Consider the following 26,227-nt stretch of genomic DNA (forward strand, 5'->3'; position numbering starts at 1 on the left):
TGGTCACAGTTCCCTCTACCTTGCCAGCGCAGGGGGAGGGGGCGGCTCTGCCTCTCAGCAGGCCTCTGCTCCTCTTCTGCCGGTGGGTCGCAGGCCCGCCTACCTTGCAGGAGTGATTGGAAGCTCTGTCCCGCCGCGGGCCACTGGGCCTTTTCTGTCGGTGGTCACAGTTCCGCCTACCTGGCAGGCGCCTAATTTCTCCAGCTCTCGGGTTTGCCTTTCTAACGTGTTTGGCCTTAAGAGATGGGCCTGCCCACCTTCCTAGAACAGTTGGATGGGTTCTCAGCCCTAATTACCAAGTGCTGCTGAGGAGCAAGTCACCAGGAGCAGAAAGTAGAGTTGTGACAGGGATCATCATCTGCAGGTGCAGGGAACACTTCCAAGCCTGTGTCCACAAGCAAATACTGTTGAAGCCTCGCCTCTTAAGTCTCAAAATTCAAAGTAATAATCTCTGCGGGGGATTAGCGGCCCTGTGTGAAAGTTCCGGAAGCCTTGTTCTACTGCCAGTGCTCGCTCGCTCTTTCCTTTGCTCACCCAGAGGCTTCAGGTTTTTGAGGCGTCTGCCAAATCACATCCTGCATGGAAAGCAAGAGGGACTCAAGGCAGAACCAGTGTCCCCCAACTCAAAGCCTCTCCAAACTCTCAAGGGCAGCGCGTTCTCTGAAGTTTTCTTTCTTTGATATCTTTGCCTTAATTTGGAATTAGGGTGACACTGGCCTCATAGAATGAGTTTGGACGTGCTCCCTCTTTTTCTATTTCATGAAATAAATTGAAGAGTATGGTATTAGTTCTTCTTTAAATGTCTTGTAGAACTTGTCTGTGTATCCATCCAGTCCTGGGCATTTCTTGGTTGGTAGGTTTCTGATGGCGTCTTCTATTTTATTGCTTGAAATTGATGTTTAAATTGTGTATATCATCCTGATTCAATTTGGGCAAGTCATGTGATTCTAAAAATTTGTCAATGCCTTCAATATTTTCTATTTTATTGAAGTATATGCTTTCAAAATAATTTCTAATTATCTTCTGTATTTCTGTAGTGTCTATTTTGATATTTTCTTTTCATCACATATGTTAGTAATTTGAGTTTTCTCTCTTCTTTGTTAGCATGACTAAGTTTGTCAATTTTATTTATTTTTTTAAAGAACAAACTTTGTTTTGTCAATTTTTTCAATTGTTTCTTTTGTTTCAGTTTCATTGATTTCAACTCTAATTTTAATTATTTCCTGTCTTCTGCTTTTCGTGTTGATGTGCTCTTTTTTTTCTAGGGATTTGAGATGTAATGTTAAGTCATTTGTTGACTTTTTCTTCTTTTAGGGAATGAACTCTATGCAATGAACTTTCCTCTTAGTACTGCCTTCATAGTGTCCCAGAGATTTCAATATGCAATATCTGTGTTCTCATTCACCTCTTAGAATTTTTTAATCTCCTCCTTGATGTCTTTTGCAACCCATCGTTCATTCAATAGCATATTATTTAGTCTCCAGGTTTTGGAGTAGCTTTTATTTCTTATTTTATCATTTATTTCTAATTTCATTCCATTATGACCTGATAGAATGCAGGGTCGTATCTCTACTTTTTTATATTTGCTAAGAGTTGCTTTGTGGCCTAATATATGGTCGATTTTAGAGAAGGTTCCATGTGCTGCTAAGAAAGTGTATTCATTCATTGAAGGAGGCAATATTCTATATATGTCAGTTAAGTCTAAGTTATTGATTGTGTTATTGAGTTCTATAGTTTCCCTCTTCAGCTTTTGTTTGAAATATCTATCCAGGGGTGAAAGAGGTGTGTTAAAGTCACCCAGAATTATTGCATTGTGGTCTACATGACTCGTGAACTTGAGAAGAGTTTGATGAACATAGACGTTCCATTGCTTGGGGCATATAAATTTATTATTGTTATGTCTTATTGATTATTGTTTCCTTTAAGCAATATGAAATGTCCTTCTTTATCCCTTTTGATTCACTTTGGCTTGAAGTGTACTTTCTTTGATATGAGGATGGAAATTCCTGCTTGCTTCCACAGTCCATGAGTGGTATGATTTTTTCCCAAACTTTCACCTTCAGTCTGTAGATGTCTTTTCTGATGAAATGAGTCTCTTGGAGGCAGCATATTGTTGTTCTTTTTTTTTTTAAATCCAATTAGCCAGTCTATATCTTTTGATTGATGAGTGTAGGCTATTAATATTCAGGGTTATTATTGAGACACGATTTGTATTCCCACCCATTTTTGTTTGTTGTTGGTATTTAACTTAACTTGGTTTCTCCTTTGATTACTTTTTCCTATAATGAATACCTCCCTTTGCTGATTTTCATTGTTTTTCAATATCTTTTCATGGAATATTTGCCAAGGATGTTCTGTAGTACAGGCTTTCGAGTTGTAAATTCTTTTAACTTTTGTTTATCATGGAAGGTTTTTATTTCATCATCAAATCTAAAGCTTAATTTTGCTGGATATGATTCTTGGTTGGCATGCATTTTCTTTCAGAGCTTGATGCATGTTGTTACAGGATCTTCTAGTTTTCTGGGTCAAAAAATCTGCACATAATCGAATTGTTTTCCCTCTATATGTTATCTGATTCCTTTCTCTCATGACTTTTAATATTCTTTCCTTATTCTGTACATTAGGCATTTTCATTATAATGTGCCTTGGGGTAGATATTTTATAATTTTGTTCATAGGGTGTCCTGTAAGCCTCTTGAATTTGGTTTTCCAATTCATTCTTCATTTTTGGAAAATTTTCTGATATTATTTCATTGACTAGATTGCTCATTCCTTTGGTCTGGTACTCTATGCCTTCCTCTATCCCAATAACTCTTAAATTTGGTCTTTTTATGGTATCCCATATTTCTTGAATATCCTGCTCACAGTTTCTTATCATTTTCACTGTGTGGTCTACATTCTTTTAAAGATGTATATTTTATCTTCATTGTCTGAGGTCCTGTTTCAAGGATTTCTGTTTGATTGCTTTTTTTTTTTTTTGAGCCTATATCTCCCTATTGAAGTAATCTTGTGCTTCCTATATTTGTTTATGTAGCTCTTTGTCAAAATGATCTTTTGCTACCTGTATTTGCTATCTTATATCCTCCTTTAACTCACAGAACATTTTAATTATGTACATCCTGAACTCTTTCTCTGTCATTTCTTCTGCTGTGCTGCCCATGGATTCTAATGATGTGGTATCTTGATATGTTTGGGGCACTTTCTTCCCTTGCCTTTTCACATTGCTTGTGTGTATTCCCTCTAGCACTGAGGATCTGAAATGTTACTGTTTTTACCCTATAGGCTTATAGTGCCTCTGTAGGGATCCAACACCTCTCCTTCAAGGTGAAAGACAATGTTATCAGATCCCAATATAAACAGTATGCAACCTGAAAACAAATGTTTGCTATTAAGATGTTTACAGTTTGGTCACAATGTACAGAAATGGTGAATTCAGTTATTATCTACAATATATTCAGTAGGTTTTTAAAAGGCTTTACAGTTTCTGATGGTGGACAAAGAACCAGGGGTGAGGAGTAAGATGATATGCTGAGAAGGTAGGAGATGAGGATTTAGAGTTGTTATATCTTAGGACGTTTGAAAGAGAAATATAAAGAGGAAGATTAGTAACAGGAGAAGGGAGAGGAAGTAATTTTGGGTAGACAAATTAGTGTGAAGACAATAGAGTACCTAAAACAAACACACATATATATTTGGAAAAAATTAAAAATGTTAAAACAGTAGAAAATGGTGAGATTAAAAAAAAAGAATATACAACACAGCTGTAGTTTGTAATATACTATTCAGATGTCCCCTTCCTCAAAATCCTAATTCATGCAAAGTACTTGGTTTCACATGTGTTGGGAATGTGAGGGCGAATGTAGAGGAAAAGGGGAAAAAAATCTTGAAGGAAGAAACAGGATTGTTTTGGTTGGAAATCCATATCTTCTTGTTTTCCTTCTCATCCAATAGGTGGGCTCATCTGTTGTTAGCTGGTATCTCTGCCCTCAGGATGGTGAAGGTAACTAGGGTGTCACTGTGCTGGGGTAGTGGCTGCTGGAGAGAGGGGGAGTTAGAAACTGGGTACCTGGCCAGCCAGAGTTCCAAACTGAGTGTTGTCCTCCACTTGAAGATGATGATGAAGATGACCCAAGATAGAGGCACCTGCTTTCAGCAGTAGGCTGCCAGGTCAGGTGTGGGGAGTGGAGTGATGGCATTGGACAATGAGTTCAGCCAGGAGCTATGTTGCGTGCAGTGTGTGGCTTTTGGCTGACTTTAGAGCCTATGTGAAGTTCTCAGGTGCAGGCAGGCTACTGCATGTAGGGGACTATCTCAGCTGCTGCAGGTCCCAAGATGGCTGCAATGGGAAAGCCTATATTGGTAGATGGTTGTCCACACAAGTTACTGCATGTGGGAAGTTGTCAAGTGTCCTATGTGGGAATCATATTGGTAATTTCTGCCTTGGTGTGGAGGTACCTGGTAGTCCTGAGTGGATGATTAGTTGGGAACCCTGGACAGGCACTGTGGCCATGAGTCCCACCTGGGAGCAGGAATTTTGCTTGCAGAGAAACAGTATTCTCATAACTTGAGTCCCAGGTCACAGAGTGACGCAGAATGCTGCTCCCTCTGGTTGGCCATTTTGGATCTCATGTCCTTTTTTTTTTCTTAATTAATCTAGCTAAAGCTTTGTTGATTTGGTTATCTTTAAAAAAATCAAAAACTCTGAGTGTTGTTGTTCTTTTCTACTCTTTTTCAAGTCTCCATTTATTTCTGCTCTGCTCTCTATTATTTCTTGCCTTCTGTTAAATTTGGGATTAGTATGTTTTTGCTTTTCTAATTCCTTCAGGTGTGATATTAGCTTGCTTTTTTGTGATCTTTCTTCTTTTATGATGTAGGCATTTACTGAACAATTATGTTTTTAAAATGCTTGTGCTATATCCCATAATAGGTAGTATGTTACATTTCCATTTTCATGTGGGTCAAGATATTTTAATCTTTTACTTTTACATCCTTTACCCACTGATTGTCCAGGAGGAGGTTGTTTAACTTCTTTATTGTTGAATATTTTCTGAGATTCCAGTTGTTATTATTTAAAATGTTGTACCATTTTGGTCAGAAAAGATAACTTGGAATGATTTAATCTTCTCAAATTTGTTAAGACTTCTTTATGACATAATGTCTGATTTATCCTGGAGAATGTTTCCTGTGTGCTTGAGAAGAATGTCTTCCTTGCTGCCATTGGATGGGCCCTTCTGAGTATATCTGTTAGGTACATTTGTTCTAGTGTGTGGTTTAAGTCTAATGCTTCCTTATTGATTTTCTGTCAGGATGATCTCTCTGTTGAAATATTGAAGTTGCTAACTATTGTTGTATTACATTCTATTTCCCTCTTTATCTATTAACATTTGCTTTACATACTTAGGGGCTCTAATGTTGGGTGCATATATATTTATAATTTTTATATCCTCTTGAAGTATTGATCCCTTTATCATTATATAATGGCCTCCTGATGGAAGCCTAATTATGCTTGCTCTTTTTGTGGGTTCCATTTGTATGGAATATCTTTTTCAATCCCTTCACTTTGAGTCGGTATATATTCTTAAAATTGAAGTGAGTTTCTTGTAGGCAGAAATAGTTGGAACTTTTGTTATTGTTTTTTTCTTTTAACATCTATCCCGTCACTCTATCTAGATGAAAATTTTTGATCCATTTATATTCAAGGTAGTTATTGTTAGACATTGACTTATTGCCATTTTGTTAGTTTTCTGATTATTTTGCAAATGTTTATTCTTTCTTCATCTCTTGATGTCTTTACTTGTGATAAGCAATTTTCTCCAGTATGCTTTTATTTTTATTTTTATCTACAGGTTTTTGCATTGCAGTAATCATGAGGAATATAGAAAGTGTCATATATTATAATGGGATATTTGAAACTGATAACAATTTAAATTTGAGTGCATAAAAAGGTTATATACTTTTACTCTACCACTCCTCATTGTTTAATTTTTGTCACAATTTACATATTTTTATATTGTGTCCCCTATCAAATTATTTAACTTTTATGATTTTTAGTAGTTTTTCTTCTAACCTTCATACTAAAGATACAATTGTTTTATACAGCACCATTACAGTATCAAAGTATTTTTTCTGAGAATTAAGCCTAGAAGTGCTTTACCACTAAGCTGCATCCCAGCCCTTTTTATATTTATTTATTTGTTTGTTTGTTTGCTTATTTACTTATTTTTTGAGACAGGGTCTTACTATTGATTAGGGCCTTAATAAGTTGATGATGCTGGCCTTGAACTTGTGATCTCCTTTCTCCGCCTCCCTGTCACTGCAATTACAGGCATGCACCACCATGCCTACTCTAAAGTATGCTTAAATTCACTTTATTTAATTTTACCAATGAATTTTGTACCTTTAAATGTGTTTGAGTTAGCACTTGTTTAGCTTGAAGAACTCCTTTTAGCAGTTCTCTAAGACAGATTTTATGTTAAACTTTCTTAGATTTTCTGTATTTGGGGAAAATCCTTTCTTCTTCCTTTTTGAATGATTGCTGTTCCAGGAAATTTTTAGTTGGCTATTTTTAAATTGGTTCTTTTTGTTATATATAACATTAGGGTTCATTTTAACATAAGAACATAAAATATAATTTGCTCATGTTCAGTCCACCCCTCCTCCCTACCTCTATTCATTCTTTCTACTGTACTGATCTTTCTGCTATTTACTTATTTTTTTAAAAATTAGGGTCTTGTGGATATACATGACAATGCAATTTACTGAGGTATATTCATATAGGTACATAAGAAATTTAAATTTCTATCAATAACTACCTCAAATATAAATCAGATTCATTTCACTGTCCTTCCCTTATCCCATCCCTCCTTCATCCCCCTACATATTTTTGTCTATTCCATTGATCTCTCTTCTATTTTGATGAAATCCCCTTCACCCTCCTCCTTATTTTGGAAAATATTCTGCATATCAGAGAAGACATTTGACTTTGTGAGTCTGGCTTTTGTCAATTAGCATGATAGTTTCCATTTCCATCCATTTACCAGCAAATGCTAGGATTTTATTCTTTTTTATTATGGCGAATAATACTCTATTGTGTATATATGCCACATTATCTTTATATACTTATCTGTTGAAGGGCACCTACATTGGTCCCTTAGTTTGGCTATTGTGATTTATGCTGCTATAAACATTGATATGGCTGTGCTCATATAGTATGCTAATTTCAGACCTTTTGGAAATATACCAAGGAGTAGAATAGCCGGGTCATATGGCAGTGCAATTTCTAGTTTTTTGAGGAACCTCCATACTGCTTTTTTAAGTGGTTGCAGTAATTTAAAGTCGAATGCATGAGTGTACTTTCCTGCCACATTCTTGCCAAAACTTAGTGTTATTTGCATTATTGATCATTGCTATTTTGACTAGAGTGAGATGGAATCTCCATGTAGTTTTCATTTGCATTTGCCTCATTGCTAGAGATGTTGAACACTTTTTTTATATGTATACTTGTTGGCCATTTGTATTCTATGTTGAATAGGAGTGGTGAGAGAGGCATCATTGTCTTGTTCCTGTTTTTAAAGGAAGTACTTTCACTTTCTTCTCAGCAGCCCACAGAACATTTTCCATAATAAATCATATTTTAGGTCAGAAAGAAAATCTTAGCAAAATCAACAAAATAAAAATAATTTCTAATATCCAGTTGGATCATAATGGAATAAAATTAGAAATAAATGATAAGATACAAAACACACTCTAACATCTGCAGATTAAAATGATACATTTTTGAATGACAAATGGATAGCAAAAGAAATCAGGGGAGAAATAAAAAAAAATTTAGAAACATATGAGAATAGGGGCACAATATATCAAAGTCTTTGAGACAATATTAAGGCAGTTCTAAGAGGAAAGCTTACATCTCTGAGTTCCTACATTAAAAAAAAAATACAAAGATACCCTGTAAATACACTTGCATTACAAAAGATATAAACATAACCAGTAAATAATATTAACACTATACCTCAAGGCCCTAAAAGTAGAACAAACCAACACCAAAACCGGTAGAAGACAGGCATTAAAATCAGAATCAAAAATCTATGAAATTGAAAAATTTTCAAAAAGTACGAAGTATCAATGCAACAAAGAGTTGGTTTTTTGAAAGGATAAACAAGATTGATAAACCCTTAGCCGAACTAACCAAAAAGAAGAGAAGACTCAGATTAGCAGAATTCGCAATAAAAATGAAAATACCTCTCCAGTCTTAATGTCTACGGAGAAATACACTACTCTGTTTGTTGAAATGCCCTTATTTGTTATTTGCTGGCTTTGTCTTGCTGCTTTCATGGTCATGTCTAGGTATTGATATTTGACATTTTAACTATAATATACCTTGATGTAATTATATCCAATTTGGAGATGTTTGATATTCGTGTATGTGGATATTTTTAACTTTCTTGAAATTTGAAACATTTATTGCTATTATTTCTTTTAATAAGCTTTCAACTCTTGTCTTTCTCTTCCCCTTGATGAACTCCTATAAATTAAATATTCATTCTTTAGACACTGTCTCATAAATCCTCCGGTTGCTTTTTATTCCTTTTCATTCTTCATTTTCTCCTTTGACTCTTTTATTTCATACACCTGTCTTTGAGTGAAGAGATTCTTTCTTTTACCTAATATTGCTCTTTATGCTCTCTCATTTTTTTCCCCACTCATTGATTGCACTTTTCGGGCTAGAATTTGTTTGGTAATTTGTAATAATTTACATAGCTCTGACTTTGCTGACTTTGCCCCCCTGGTGGTCCTTAAGCATGAGTCTATAGTGGCTGGCCAGACACTGATACTAGCGTAGATCCTGGGTCCCGTGGTCTGGAGCCAGAGTCCATGAGGTCTGGTCTGGTTCTGGGGAAGACCTGGAGCCCGAGTCCATGGGAGCAACTCTGGGCTCTGGGTCTATGAGGGTGAGTTGGAATCTGGGTCTACAGGAGTGATTAGGAATTATAATCCAAGTTTTAGAGCCTAGTATCAGGGTCTACCTGGGTTGGCCTGAACCCTGATTATGTTGGAGAAGGTCTGGACCATGAATCCTCTGGAGTCTGGAGGCACAGGGAATAATCTGGAGTTTGGGGTTGGTTTGGAGCCTGAGTCTGTTATTATCGTCTGGAAATCGAGTTCAGGATCCCACTTGGTACTGGAATGGGCCTGAAGGCTCTCAGTCTGAGGGTATTGGTCTGGAGCACACAGCCACAGGGCCTGCCCACTGCTGGGTTTTATTAGGGTAGATCTGATTCCAGGATTCAAGGCAAAATCTGTTGCTCATTTTCTTCTCCTTCACTCAAGCAGAGAGTATCTCTGTCCATGCATTCCTGTTTTCTGTGTCATACTTGGATGCTGTAAACTCTCTCTCTCTTTCTTTTTTTTTTTTTTAATTTTTAAACTTCTTTGAAGATATTTTCATGTATGGATAATGGTTAAAATTGCTGATACTGAAGGGGGATGAATGATGGAAAGTCCTACCTTCATGCTGACATCACCTCCAATAATTCTTATTAATAGATTTCAACAATTCATATATAAATGTGTTTGAAAGAAAGTGTTTAGCAAACTGTTTTGTTTTTCTCTAGGACACACAAAAGTCTGTAAGTTCCAAACCCTTTTGCATACAGGCACCACCACGTGGCTAGCTCTAAACAGTGAACTTAAGGGAGCCTCTTAAGGTACTGAGATGAAGTTCTCTTTTGCAAGATAAAATGTTTTTGTGAGTTAGTAAGTACATGTCCTCTTCTGTCTTCCTGTTAAAGGAATTTCCTAATTGGAGCAAGTTAGAGAATGAAAGTAAGTATTGTTGAAGTATCAGTGAATTGGTGGATGAGGAGAGAAAGAGATAATTTCAAGCCTACGAGACCAAACGTGGGAATTGATCACACACAAATAAAAAATGCAAGGAGAAAGAAATCATAGGTACTATCAAAATTTGAACCAGGTGCCCTGAAAGTTATAGAAATATAAAATTGAGGTGACAGGAGCAATATATTTTGGAAAGAAAATGATAAAATCAATCTAGAAAATGGGGACTGATACAGTAACAACATGTCTGGGAGTCAATGCCCATTAGGCTTTGAGTCTGTAGGGCAGAGAGTGGAAGGAGAGGTCAGACAAGCAGAGAGTAACTTAGGAGTTTTCAGACACGTTCCAGTGCAGACTGTGAGTCTAAGTGAACTGATTTTAGGAATGATGGGAAGAGAAGTGACAACACCAGCGTTTTAAGAATAATGCAGGGTACCTAGAAAATGAATCATGCAAAGAACTGCCAGAGAGTCTGGGGGCGGGGAACCTGGTAAGAACAATATTCAAAACCAAAGTTGAGTCTAAAAGAAAAGTCTGCTTCCCCAAAGAAAATCTTGAATGATTTGAGATGTTATTACAGGGAATGAATAAGAGAATGTCAATGCATTTAGAGATTTTATTTTCAGAAAAGTTGGGACACTAAATTACAGGCTAATATTTTTTAATTGGGGGATTGAGTCCAGAGTCAGTTCATCACTGAGCCACATCCCCAATTCTTTTTATTTGTTTTTTATTTTGACACTAAGTTGCTTAGGGCCTCGCTCAATTGCTTAGGCTGGTTTTGAATTTAGGATCCTCGTGCCTCAGCTTCCTGAGCCACTGGGATTACAGGTGTGTGCCACCGTACCCGGGTTCAATTTTTAACTGTATAAAAGATGTTTGTATCTTTGGGCTTGGAAGTCACTTCAAGTAAGAGATGATGCTACAAATCTGAGAATGCAAAAAGATACACACATTGATCTGTAGATTCAGATTAGGTCTCTGAGGGAAATCATACACTAGGAGAGGAGGAAGGTGAAGATTCTCTTGAGTATTAGAATAATGTACTTCCTCAGTGATTTTGAGCCCTGGGAGCACCAAACATGCAGCTGATTCTTCCACATGCCTTGTTTTGTTTCTTGCCTGTTGTCCCTTTGGTTAAGCTTCCTCCTTTTCCTGGAATGCCTTGCTCCTTCCTCTTTTCCAAAATGCATGCGTGATGCTTAGTTATGGTTGTCAGCTTGACTGGATTGAGAGATGCCTCAAAAGTTACTAAAATCGACTTCTTGGTGCGTCTGTGAGGAAAATTGGTATGTGAGCTAGGCAATTGGGTGGGGAAGACCCACCCTGACTCTGGACAGTACTATCCAGTAGGCTAAGGGCCCTGAAGGAGCCCAAAAGTGAAAGAAGGGGAGGCTGATGTGTATGCACACTTGACCCTTCTTGAGAAGGAGCCTGTTTTGCTGCTGCTGTTACCTGTGGAAATCAGACTGCAGAGCCTTCAGCCTTTGAAGGCAGAATGGTGCCAGTGTCTCTCTAGAGGGCTTTCAGGCCTTCTGCCTCAGGATTAGGCTGTGTCATTGGCTTCTCTCTCCTCTCTTCTCTCCTTCTAAGGCTTCTAGCTTCTTAGACTGAGCAGCTGCTTGTTTTCCAGGCTCTGGAGCCTGCAGATGGCCATTGTGGGACTCTTCACCCTCTAGTCTTGTATGTCAATCTAATAAATTCCCTCTTACTTTATACAATCCTGTTGGCTCTGTTTCTCTGGAGAAAGTTGGCTAATATGCTATTGTTTTTCAGAATAACTTATTTTCTGTGCCCCTTCAAAATAGATGAAGCTTCCCTTTAATGACCGAGTTCCTTATGGAATCAACAGGGAAAATTGAAGACAGAGGCTAGTTTAGTTTTCAATATTTAGGGATACATTATTTGTTTCACAATGCTACTTGGCATCATTTAAACATATGATATAATTACTGATGCTGAGTTCAAACAATATACTAACGTAATATAGCTTTTATATATTACGTTTTCCCAATTTTAACATCTCCATAGCAAGTTGCATTCCTAAATAATCAGCTGGGAATGACAGGGAAGAAAGAGAAGGCAAAAATCTGAGTTTCAAAGGCTGTCTTCTCCTAGGCTGTCAATCCATGATCTTGTCTTCTTCCTGCCTGTGGGTATCATACTGCATAGCTTACCTTCTGATATAATGGGGATCTTTACAAGATCACTAGGTATTTTTGCATTGAGATTTTTGCCTCTGGTAGTTCACATCAGGTGGTCCTTGATAATATTTAAATCCTGTGTATCTATTCTGTAACAATCATAACAAGACGTCTGGGGAAGGGGGAGTGACACATAATTAAAGAATGGTACCAAAATTCTGGTTGGGAAACAAGAAGGAAGAGGATGTCGACCTCTATCATCTAATATGGACATCTATGGATATGCACTCACATTCTCTCAGCATCACAATGTTGTCATTCATTCAAAGTTTGTCTCCTTGGTAGACTTACTTTCTGTTGTTTACATATCTATCGTCTATTATCTCTCCTTTTTCCCCCTAGGGCTTAATGCCAGGCCAAGTGCATTGCAGATGTTTTTGGTTTAGTATGGTTGTTTATAAACAAATAACTAAATTGTATTAATTCATTCATTGAACATATTTTATTGAGCTTCAGATACTAGTCTAAAAGTTTAGGCTATAGGAAGAATAAAGTAAACAGATTCCTGTCCTTGGGAGTTTATATTTTAATAGGGGGAAATGATACTAATTAATAAATATCAATGTCAATAAATTCTGACACTAAGAATTAAATCAGAATGGAATAACTGGGGTAGAGGGGGCCCATAAGAACACAAATAATAGTCATTAGTGTGGAGTTAGATTTTAGGTTATATTAGAATAAAAGATGGTTAAGCCTGTGGGGAAAGATAAAAAAAGTAAAAGCAATGTCAAGAAGATTGATGCTGCTGGACTGGGGGCTGTAACAGATTACACCATTACAAAAAAGAGTCCAGGTGAGGCTTAATCAAGGCTTGAAGGAGGGGGAGGGAACAAGGACCCAGGATGGGAGTGACTGGCTCTGCTCAAGGGAATGGGGAGACTTGTGTCCATGGAATAGAGGAAGAAAGAGAGAGAAGTCAAAGGAATATGGGATGCAGGATCTCCTTGGCAGTGGGATGTTTTTTGAGTCAAAAATGCTGAAAGAATAACAATGGCATTTTACAGTTTAAAAGAATCAATCAGAATTCTGTTTGGTAGGAACAAGGAAAGAATGGATTTGTTTTAGGAGGCTTTTACAGTACTTCAGGTAAGCAGTAAAATGACTCAGACAAGATGGTAGCAGTGCAGAAAGAAAGATGGTTTTAAGTAGGGTTTGACTGAAATTGAAGAGCAAGTAGCATTCTGTTTTAGTCAGTTTTTTTTTTTTTTTTCCTGCTGTGACTGAAAGATCTGGCCGGAACAAATGTAGAGGAGGAAATGTTTATTTGAGGGCTCATGGTTTCAGAGGTGTCAGTCCATTGACAGCCCACTTTATTGCTCAGGGCTCCAAGTAAGGCCTCTTGTTACATGGCAGAAGAATGTGGCGGAGGGACAGCTTACCTGGTGATCAGAAAGGAGAGAGAGAAAGATCTCCACTTTCCAGATACAAATATATACCCCCAAGTCACGCCCCCAATGCCCCACCTCCTCCAGCCACACCCTACCAGACTTCAATTACCACTCAATCCCATCAGGTGATTAATTCACTGATTGGGCTAAAGCTGTCACAACCCTATCCTTTCCTCTCTGAACCCTCTTGCACTGTCTCACACATGAGCTTTTGGAAGACACCTCACATCCAAACCATAACAGATTCCCAGATTGGTTTGATCTGGGGTATTGAAAGAAGAAAAAAGTTTAGTTTCTGGCTTGAACAAATTGAAGGGTAGAGTAGACATGAAATAAAATGTAGAAGTTGCAGGTGGAACAAGTATGTTTGAGCCAGGTAACTCACATACTCATGAGTCCCCTCTTTTTTATTAATTAATGTATTTATTTTAATTAGGTATCTATGACAACAGAATGCATTTTGATCCATTGTACACAATTGCAGCACAACTTTTCATTTCTCTGATTGTACATGATGTAGCATCGCACCATATGTGCAGTCATATATGTACTTAGGGTAATGATGTCCATCTCATTTCACCACCTTTCCTGCCCCTATACCCTCTTCCCTCCCTCCCCCCCAGTCCTCCTCTTTCAAATGCTCTCCTCAGCCCCTTATTTTCCCAATTGCTACACAGCAGTCTTCTCCATCTGTCACTGCTATTTATTAGTTGTCCAAACAAAATGTGCTTGTAGATTTGAGGCTTTTTAAATATGTCTGGGAGGGATGTAATCAGTCTACTCTGACTATAATTAGGAATGTCAGCTGGAGAATCACATCCTGGTACATTTTCAGTCCAGAAGTATCTTATCTGGACATCACCATGAACTGCACACAGAAATATTAATAGACATTACAATTAATGAGCTGACTATCATTAATAGAGAAGATGCCAAAAATACATGCTTATGAAATACATCAACAACCACATAAAATCACAGCACAATGTTTTGTATGTGATTCTTTGTAGCAAAATAATTCATTTTTCTCTAATTCATGTGATTTTAAGGTTATATAGATGAGAGTGCTACTAAATTAAACCAGTAATATGATATACTATACACCACTTATCAGATCTGAAATCTGAGCTTTTGAAAAGTTTGTTTCACTCATTATTTATGCCACATCATGAAAGTTCCAAATGAAAGGGAAATAAAAGACTTTATCAGCTGGGTGTGGTGACATACACCTGTAATCCAAGCAGTTTAGGAGGCTGAAGCAGGAAGATTCTAAGTTCAAGGCCAGTCTCAGCCAATCTGAGATACCTTCAAAAACTTAGTGAGATCCTATCTCAAAATAAAAATAAAAAGGTCTTCAGATGTATCTCAGTAATGGAATGTCACTGGGTTAGATCCCCAGTACTGAAAAGAAAATCAATTCTAAGTAATTGACATGATAAATAGATAAAGGCACAAAAATCCATCTGATTACTTGATCAGTTTTGAAATCTAGAGTATCAGTTTAGAGTATCTGACAAATAACTAGAAGGAAATAAGGTTCAATTAAGATGGGTGTCTTTTAAATTTGTTTCTTGTAAATTAGTAGCAGTCTGTTGAGGAGCTGAGTGGGAGGTAATGTTTGGAAAGTTCCCTAAAGTATCAGAGATTGTTTTCCATGAAAGACAAGAGTCTGGGAGTGTATAAAATAAATCAAGACCTCAATAGAAATCATTGGGTAGGACCATCTGATCTTGAAGATGAGATATACAAGATCTTGAGAGAGTCATTCAGACTGGAGAGTGGAATCTGAAGCAATTTGAAGTTCATCTTTAACTGTTGTTGCCTTCTGGAATCAAGAATTAAATTGGAATGGAATAACTGGGTATGTAGAGGAACGCCACAAAACACAAAGAATAGTCATTAGTGTGGAGTTAGATTTTGGGTGATATTATTGTTATACAATGGGTAGTAAATGATGAAGCAGCAGGTACCCAGAGAGTCCTCTCCTTCAAGGGGTACCTCCAGAAAAGGAAGGAGGTTCCCTAGTCAAATATGCTTTTAAATTGATGTTTGTGGGACACAGCTCCCCAGAAAACTATGCAACAACTAGTATCAGAGTTTAAAATGGAAATGTGTTATAATCAAAATATGTCCCTTCTGTATGAGAAATGTTGCATGGGACCTGAGATAGAGGCTACCTTACTCAGAAACTCACATGTGCCTTTTGACTGAGTGAATCTGAGGCCACAAGGAAAGACCTCAGAACTTTACTGGTCTGAGGCCTCTCTCTGCACAGTCTTTGATGACTGGGCTGTTTCAAATTTTTACTGACCCTTTGTAGTGGATTATTTCTCTAATCCATGGGAGTTGGATTTATCAATTCAGTCTTCTGTATTACCTTAGTCCCTTTATGAAGTTTCATGAGCATGGTGGAGGAAATTATACTCACCCACAATAAAGAGAAGGTAAGGAAATGGGACAAGAAACCAAAATAAAGATGAAATATTTTAATCCTGCTACAAAATTAGGAAGTTCTGGATATTAGCCACACTTTGTAATTCATCATGAGAAGGAGTGTATAAGAGATGAAACCAACCACCTTCAAACTTTGTTGTTTAAAACTCTATTTAATATTAACTTACATCTATTAAGTGATATTCTCCTAAACATTTAAACAGCCAGTTCAACACTTGTGAATTTAATAAAATAAAGATCTCTGGATATTTATCTATTGTTCTTAAGCTTATTATATCAAATTTACATATTTAAGTATATTTTTATAATAACAAACCTAACATACTCTTTTTTTTTGCTTTAAAAAGCATCAAATAAACCAAGTTATTATAATTTTTGTAAGAATTAGAAGGGTCTGGGGATGTAGCTCAGTGGTAAAGCACTTGCCTAGAATATGCAAGGCCCTGGGTTTGATCTCCAGCAGTGTCAAAAATAAAATAGATAAAATAGAATTTTATTAAATATATTTAGTGGTTATAAAATTATCATCATGATGAGTCTAATATTTTCTTCATTTTTTTCAGGATTTAGCTTTTTACTCACTTTTGTTTTTATACTTTATTCAAATTATATTCCTAAACTTACTTTTTAACTAATACATAGAAACATAAAATTGTACTTATTAATGGAGTACCATCTAATGCTTCAATGAATGTATACATTATATAATGTTTAAATCATGTCAAACATTTATCATTTCTTTATGCTGAAAACTCTCAAAATCCTTTCTTCTAGTTTTTTGAAATATGAGTGCTTTATTGTAACATTACAGTCAGCCTGTTATGCTCGAATTCGGGACCCCCAAAAGACCACCTGAGATCAAGATTGATGTAAGCAGCAAAGAGGTGTTTATTGAGAGGTAGCTCGGTCCTCTGTGCACACACAGCAACTGGTGACGCTGAGAGGTCCCAAGCCCAGGGTTTGCAGAGGTTTTATACATTCTTTGGGGAAGGCAGGGACTTCACATACATGATAGCATCTCTTAGCAAATCATCACACACCGCGGGAAAATCAAAACAACTCTAAAACATGATTAACACATTCACTGGGGAGAATAAATTGGGTAAGGGTGATTGGTAAGTACAAGAGGGGGATTCGTTAGAACTGATTGGTTTAAGCCACTGAGGGGAGTATGTGCTGAACTACATGGTTTCCCAACATGTTATCAACCACCATAAACTACTGGGAGGGTCATCTGGCATCCCAGGTATTTTCCCTGTCTCATGCTGATTGGTGGTTGCTAGGGGATTGCTATGGGTCCTCACCTAGCCTGACTGAGTCAGGGACACCTGGTGCAGCAGATCTCTCCTGTTATTTGTAGATAAACAACTCAGCAGGGTGGGTATGTGCCTAGGAGTGCTTTGTGGGTCTTTCCAAGGACAAGGGTCACGCCCCCTTCCTTGGACAGGCTTTGCTCTGAGGTAGAGGCTGGTTTCTCAAGCCTACTGTGCAATAGCACACCAGAGTTCCTGCTCCTAACTGTATGTTGATCAGCCCCTCCCCACCTGAACTTCTTTTGATATGTTTTGTGCAGTTAAAATTACAGGATCTGAATTATTAACCTATGATTTCTTAGGAATTGAGTTAAGATAATTTCAGAGCCAAAGGGCCCCTTCTCTTCCTCAACTTCCTTTGTCATATTACCATTTTTCTTTTAACTCAATTTTTTATTTTGAGATGACTAGATTCACATACACATGTAAAACACAATATGGAGACATTCCATATACTTTTACCAGTTTCTCCCAGGTTACTGTTTTGAAAGTATCCTACAATATCATGAACAAGATATTGACAGAAACAAGGCATTTCCATCAGCATGAGGGTTTCTGGTGTTGACTGTGACCACTCTCAATGTCCTCCTGCCACCTCCTTCTACCTAACTCTTGGCAAATGTTTCTAATTTCTATAATTCTACCACTCCAAAATGTTATAAAAGTGGAGTCATAAATCATATGATCTTTGAAGATTGACTTTCTTTCACTAATGATAATGCCACTGGATTCATCTAAATTATTGAGTATATTAATCTTTCAATCCATTTTATTATTGAAGAATATTCCAAGATAAAAATATGCTAGTAATTCAAACTTTCATCTATTAAAAGACCTCTGGGTGTTTACAATTTGGGGTTGTAACATAATAAATGCACATGTTATGAGCATTTGCATACAGGATTTGTTTTGTTTTAGATTTTGTCTGTTTTTTTGGTACTGGGGATTGAAGCCAGGGGCACTCAACCACTGAGCCACATCCCCAGCCCTTTAGAATTTTTTTGTTTGTTTATTTTGAGACAGGATCTTTTTAAGTTGCTTAAGGCCTCCCTAAATTGCTAGTTCAAAGGGCTAGCTTTGAATTTGCCATCCTCCTGCCTCAGCCTCCTGAGACACTGGGATTACAGGTGTGCACCACTACCCAACTGTGGATAGGTTTTTGCAGGTACATGTTTTTGTTTTGTAATTGCTGGGTTACATGGTAGTTAATGCAAGATTTTTAAGAATCTGTATGCTGAATTCTAAGATCAAGGCACTGTGAGATTAGGACTGATTTTCTGTTTGCAGGTGGGTGTCTTGAATGCTGCATCTACTCAGAGAAAAGCAAGTCCTTAGGTGTAAAACAAAAGAGACTACACACTCCCAAGAATTCTTTATGTAATGTAATGGAATTAGGGATTGAGATTCCAGCACATTTCTTGGAGGTGGGGTGTATTCAAATCATAATAGTTGATGATTTCACACCCATTCCATATGCTTATTTGCCATGTATATATCTTCTTCAGTGAAATATTACTTCTTTGTCAGTTTTCTTATTGAATCACTTGTCTCTGTGTGTGGATTGTCTTTTTCTCCTTTGCTGAGAAAATATTTTTATTTGTGTTCAATTCCAATTTATAATTTTTCTCTTTATGAATCATGTTTTTGATGGAGTCTAAGAAGTTTTGTCAAGTCTAGCTTCCTAAGGATTTTCCTCTGTTTTGTTTTTTTCTGAAATATTTATTGCTTTGCATTTTTGTATTTAAGCCTATGATTTATTTTAAATACATAAAATGAAAATATTTAAATATTAATATTTTTACAGGAGTAAAACAGTGAAATTCCTGTTTTTGTTAGTACATTTCCAATTGCCTTAGTACCACCTGTCTTTCTTTTATTGAATTGTTTTTCAACTTTGTCAAAAATCAGTTGTGAGACAAGATCTTGGAGGAGTTTTGATTTGCATTTCTCTAATTGCTAGAGATGTTGGATATTTTTCAATATATTTGTTGATTGATTGTATATCTTATTCTGAGAAGTGTCTGTTGGGTTCCTTGACCCATTTATTGATTTTTTTTTTATTTTTAGTATTAAGATTTTTGAGTTCTTTATATATCCTAGAGATTAGTGATCTATCTGATGTGCTTGCAGTAAAAATTTGTTCCCAAACTGTAGGCTTTCTATTCACTAATTGTTTCTTTTGCTGAGAAGAAGCTTTTTAGTTTGAATCCATTCCATTTATTAATTCTAGATTTTAATTCTTGCACTAAGGTAGTCTTATTAAGGAACTTGGGGTCTAATCTGACATGATGGAGATTTGGGCCCACTTTTTCTTCTATGAGACACAGGGTCTCTGGTTTAATTCCTAGGTCCTTGATCTATTTTGAGTTGAGTTTTGTGCATGGTGAGAGATAGGAACTTAATTTCATTTTGTTGCCTATGGATTTCTAGTTTTTCCAACACTATTTGTTGAAGAAGCCATCTTTTCTCCAATTATATTTTTGGCGCCTTTGTCTAATATAAGATAACTGTAATTATGTGGGTTAGTCTCTGTGTCCTCTATTCTGTACCATTTGTCTACAGGTCTATTTTGGTGCCAATACCATGCTGTTTTTGTTACTATTGCTCTGTAGTATAGTTTGAGGTCTGGTATAATGATGTCACCTGCTTTACTCTTTTTGCCAAGGATTGCTTTGGCTATTCTGGGTCTCTTATTTTTCCAGATGAATTGCATGACTGCATTTCCTATTTCTATGAAGAATAAAATCACTGTGATTTTGATTGGAATTGTGTTAAATATCTATAGTGCTTTTGGTAGTATGGTCGTTTGACAATATTAATTCTGCCTATCCAAGAATAAGATAGATCTTTCCATTTTCTAAGGTCTTCTTTAATTTCTTTCTTTAGTGTTATGTAGTTTGTGTTGTAGAGATCTTTCACCTCTTTTGTTAGGTTGATTCCCAAGTATTCTTTTTTTTGAGGCTATTATAAATGGGATAATTTTCCTCATTTCCCTTTCAGAGGATTTGTTACTGATATACAAAAATGCCTTTGATTTATGGGTGTTGATTTTATATTCTGCTACTTTGCTGAATTCGTTTACTAGTTCTAAATTTTTTCTGGTGGAATTTTTTGGGTCTTCTGGGTACAGAATCATATCATCAGCAAACAGTGCTAAATTGAGTTCTTATTTTCCTATTTGTATCCCTTTAATTTCTTTTATCTGCCTAATTGCTCTGGCCATAGTTTCAAGAAGTATGTTAAATAGAAGTAGTGAAAGAGGACATCCCTGTCTTGTTCCAGGTTTTAGAGGGAATGCTTTCAATTTTTCTCCATTTAGAATGATGTTGGCCTGGGGCTTAGCATAGATAGCTTTTACAATGTTAAGGTGTGTTCCTGTTATTCCTAGTTTTTTTTTTTCATCTCACTCCAGTCAGAATGGTAGCTATTAAGAATACAAACAATAATAAGTGTTGGTGAAGATATGGGGGGATAGGCACACTCATACATTGCTGGTGGGACTGCAAATTGGTGCAGCAAATATGAAAAGCAATATGGAGAATCCTTGGAAAACTGGAATGGAACCACCATTTGACCCAGCTATCCCTCTCCTTGGTCTATACCCAAAGGATTTAAAAATAGCATACTACAGGGACACAACTACATTAATGTTTATAGAAGCATAATTTACATTAGCTAAACTGTGGAAGCAACCTAGATGCCCTTCAGTAGATGAAAGGATAAAGAAAATGTGACACGTATACACAATGGAATATTACTCTGCAATAAAAGAGAATAAAATCATGGCATTTGCAGGTAAGTGGATGGAGTTGGAGAATATCATGCTGAGTGAAATTAGCCAATCCTAAAAAAAAAAAAATGATGAATGTTTTCTCTGATTTAAGGATGCTGATTCATAATGTGGTTTGTGGGGTTCATGAGAGGATTAGATGAACTCTAGAGGGGGTAAAGAGGAGGGAGGGGAAGTGAAGGTGCATGGGGGTAGGAAAGATGGTAGAATGAGAAGGAGATCATTACCCCATGTTCATGTATGAAGACAAGAATGGTGTTACTCTACTTTGTGTACAACCAGAGATATGAAAAATTGTGCTCTCTATGTGTAATATGAATTGTAATGCATTCTGCTGTCATGTATAACAAATTAAGATTAAAAACATCAATTGTGTGTCTATGCATGTGTCTTTTTCTGGGTTCTCTTCAAATGATGTATGTGTCTTTTCCACCGTCAATAAAATAGGATCTCAATTTCTGTAGTTACATAATGCGTTTTAAAATTGGACTGATTCCTTTGACTTCATTTGTGCTTTATAAAAATTTTCTTAGTTATTATAATTTCTTTGCCTTTCCATATAAATTCTACATCAACAAAAATTTTTACTGGGACTTTGATAGGCCTTGAATTAAATGTATATATAAAATAGGGGAGAATAACATTTCAATCTTAAAATCTATAATATGCTTTAATTGACTTTTTTCAATAGTTTTTTTATAGCTTTTAGCATCCTATACATTTTATTAGTGTTCACATCTAAGTATTCATTTTGTTGAGTGATCCTGACTCTACTTCATTTTTAATATCAATACAAGCTAATATATAAAAATACAATTGATTTTTCTATGTTCATCTTGTATCATACGAGATTATTCAACTCGTAAGTTCCAAAGGTTAACATGTAGATATGCTGGGCTTCTCAAAATAGATAATGATGTCATTTATAAGTAAGAATAACATTATTTTTTTCTTGTCATATAAGTTTTAGTTCTTTATTTCATTGGCTAAAATTTTCATCCAGTTTGGGATAGAAGTGATGTGATCAGCCTTGCCTAGTTTCTAGTCTTAGGGGGAAACTTTAGTTTCTTTCAGCATAAAGTTGAGTCATATTTTTTGGTACATTCTCCTGATCTCTGTCTTCCAAATGAAACATTTAGAAAATTTACATTTAATCATTATTGATATAGTAGGGATAAAATCTGCCATTTTATTTTAATATGTTTGTTATATGATTTATATTTTTCTATTTACTTTTTGCTTGCCTTCATATGTGTTACTTGAACTTTTTATTCCTATTATATTTTGACATATCTATAGAATTTTTCATTTTGCAAGTTCAAGAAGATCAAAGAAGTTTTACTCCTTTTGCATCCTTTTCCCCTCTGCTGTTATAATGATCCTAAATATTTTTTTACATACATGTAGAACCACAATACATAACATTATAATTTTAATTTTAATGTGAATCATAGTAAAGAAAATTCAAAAGAAGCAAAATTGACTGTATTTACACATGTATGGGATTATGATGTTCTTTTTTCTTGTTTATATTCATTTCCCACTCCTATTGTAACTGAATGTCATACCTTAGTGACTTATAACTAAACAAATTGATTCTCTTACAATTCTGGAAGTCAAAAGTCTAAAATCAAAGTATTCAAAAGGTAAATTCATTCTGAAAGTTTTGGGGAAAATTATTTTCCTTGTTTTTTTTCAGCTTCTAGAGGTGACCTATATTACCAGCTCTTTACCCCTTCCTTCCATATCCCAAGAATCATGCTTGTCCATTGTCCATCTCCTATTAGAAAATCTGATCCTATTTTTTAAAGAACCCTTGTTATGATACCTTTATGAATATTAGAATATTCAAGTACAATATCCCCATTTATTAACCTTAACATAATCACAAATGAAAAGTTTACATGACTGTGCATGACATATATATGAACATATAATCAGAAGGGCTCTTAACATATAAGATATATGTTAAGAGCCCTTCTGATTAATACAGGAACATCTTTAGAGAATCATTATTCAGTCTACCATACTGATATTCCATAGATTTTTTTTTTGAACATGACCTTTCCCTTTGGAGAAACTTCTTTACTTATTCTTTCACTGTACGTCTGGTAGAAGTAAACAGGTTTAGATTTCCTTTACCTGAGAATATTTTTATTTCTTCTTTAATTCCTGCAGGATGTTTTCATGGGAAATGGGATTCTGGGTTAATGGGGTTTTTTTTTTTCTTTCAGTGTCAGAGAGCTACAGAGCCAAATCCTTTTGCCCTCCATTGTTCACAATGAAAAAACCACTGTTATTACAGTGGTATCCCACTATTGTTAGTTTTTATTGTTTTCTGCTGTTTTCAAGCTTTATTCTTTCTCTTTATTGATTAGAAATGTAAGTCTGATCTGTGGTGGCATGGATTCTTGGGCTTTATTAAACCAAGCATCTTGAGTCTGCTTATGCCTTTTAACGTTAGATCTTCTCTAAGAGTCCCCTGGGTCCCTGAGGTTCTGGTTTAGTTGTTGTTTTCTTCCCACCTGATTCTGTGTTGTTTAGATTGGGTAACTGTTCTGTATGGAAAGTCATTGATTATTGCCACTGTTTCTTAAACTGTGTTTGAGCTCATACAGAGAGGTTTTAATTTCAGCCCTTACATTTTTTTTTCATTCCAAAGTTTTTATTTCTTTCCTTATATACTCTATCTTTACTGAAACTTTGTTTTGTTTGTTCCCAGCATGTTATAATTATTGTTGAAAATATTTATGATAATGGCTGCTTCAAAGTTTGTGGTGTAATCCCACTTCTCTATCATTTCCCAATTGCTGTCCTTTGATTGTCTCTCTTCATTAAACTTGAGATCGTCCCATTTCTTAATATAACTGATGATTTTAATCATTTTTGCTCTTTTTATGAATCTTGGTATCTCATTAAAACCTTCTCTTTTAGAAATCTCCTTCGGATGCTATTTTGACAGGAAAACGATACCAACTTCTTATTGTCAGGTGTAAGATTCCTGACTTCCCACTTGGCCTCTGTTGGCACTCGGGCAAGAGAGCTTTTCCTGACTGCAGATGGGGTGCAAGTTTCACCCACCACCCAGCCTCCACTGATCCTCCCCTCAGTGGAGGAGGAGAGACATTTTCTTATTTCCAGATAGGGGTGGAAATGCAAGCTCTGCATGTGACTCTACCTACACATTCCAGCAGTAGGAACTTCCTCATTACCTAGCTAGGAGGAGAGTCCCTTCTCTGACACCACCGGTGGTGGGAGGAGTGCGGCACCTGGAAATGGAGACCATCTAGACTAACTAGTCAGGTTTTCTAACATGAATGACAATACAGCCACAGTTTGCTTATTTTTTCAGTTATATTTGGCTGATAGACAACAGAGCAATTATTGTCTAAAAGTTTTCTGTGTTGTTCTGTTGACCCTTATCCTTTCCTTTGGCCACAGAGAACAAGTGTTTGTTGGGACTATTTTTATTTTTGGCACCTGTTGGTGGTTTCAGGTGGCTGACTCTAATCTTGATATATGTGAGGTAAAAGAAAACAGGAAACGGCCACTGTGTCATTCTTCTGGTGGCAAAGATCCTACCTGTATCCTTTCTACTTTCTTCTCTCCACCTTTCTGAGTCTTATGGTATATTTTACAAACAATATTCATAGTTATATTTAACACAAAGAGTGGAAAATTGTGCCTACTTTTTCCCTGAAAGTAAAAGTCCTTAGCTTGACTTTTTAGGACGGCCCCTTCCTCCTTTGTTTTAGTTTTATCATCCTGTTCTATACATGGATGTCCTTTTCAAATTCGTTCAGATGGTGCTACCTGACCCTCTGTCGTGGCATTAGGATGCACCGAACTGACTTGTGAACTTAGTACTTAAGCCTAAATATTATGTTACCAAAACAGAAGCTTTAAATCCTGAGGGATAGGAGTCTAAGAAGCACAACCAGATCTTTGCTTAGAATACTTGCTAATTTTTCTTCTGAAATATATGGTTAAAACATTTTTCTGCTTCATCATAGGGTATGACCATCTGTGGTGAATAAATGTTGAATCGTTCTTTTTCTCTTATGCATTACCACCAACAGTAATTGGTACTTCCATACCCATCTCCACAATTAGAAGTAAAGCCCAAGAAAGAACACATATCTACATTTTATGAAGTGGCTTATGTTTAAAGAAATAAATATGTGTGCCTATTAGCACTCATTTTAAAATATTTCATTAAAAATTCAACATGTTCTACATTCACTTGTTATGCATTTCATGATTCTTTTTTTTTTGAATATTACAATAGGCAGGGATATCTTTGCTTGTCTTAGCAGTGTTAGACTTACCCGTGAAATTTCGTTTTCCTAATGGCATGCAAATATACCTGAGAAAGTTCATATCTAAGTTTTCATGGCACAGCCTGCTCTTCCTTGCTTCTGTCTTTCATCCCAAGTATGTACAGGTGTCCTATTGCGAATGTCCCTTCAGGCTAGGTCCCTGAGGAGAAGACCTATGAAGTAATGCTGAGCAAAGATGCAGCCGCACACATGTAGTAGGAATGAAAAATAAATGTTAGTTCTTGAAGGTTACTGTGATTTCAGAATTGTTTGATATGTACCAGGGCTAGTGAATAAATAATTTGGTAATTAAAACCTTTTGAAAACACTAGTTATAGACAAATCTATTAAAAGAATGGCTGGACTTTTTGTTACTTTCACGACTACTTGCATCTTTGAATTTTGTTACTTTATGGTAGGATGAAACTCTTTTCAAGCCTATTCTTATTTCTCTCTACGATGCAGAATCTATAAATCCCCAAATAGCTCAGCTTCTTTTTAACAAACTATACTTAGAAATCAAAATCTGGACTCTAAATTTGCACACAACCATTGGAAAACTACTGCTGTAGCTGCTAGAGGGCCAGAAGTAACATAGCAAGGTAGGAAGATAATAGCTCTTTAAGCAATAACATCATATGAATTTTCCAATTAATTTGAATATAGCAAAACTAAATTTTTGTTAAGAGGTAAATCTCTTTTCTTTAAATAATTTCTAGAGAAAATTTACCCTAATTTTGATATTTTGATTGTTCTTTCTTACCTTTTATAAAATATAACTATCTAATATTTTTTAGTCACATTGATAAAGAAGTTGCACATATTCACCCAGAATGTACATTCTGGATTCTGAATTGCTTGAGTTCCAACATTCATTCTCTCTCTCTCTCTCTCTCTCTCTCTCTCTCTCTCTCTATATA

This window comes from Marmota marmota, unplaced genomic scaffold, assembly GCF_001458135.2.
Source record: "Marmota marmota marmota unplaced genomic scaffold, marMar, whole genome shotgun sequence".
Lineage (NCBI taxonomy): Eukaryota > Metazoa > Chordata > Mammalia > Rodentia > Sciuridae > Marmota > Marmota marmota.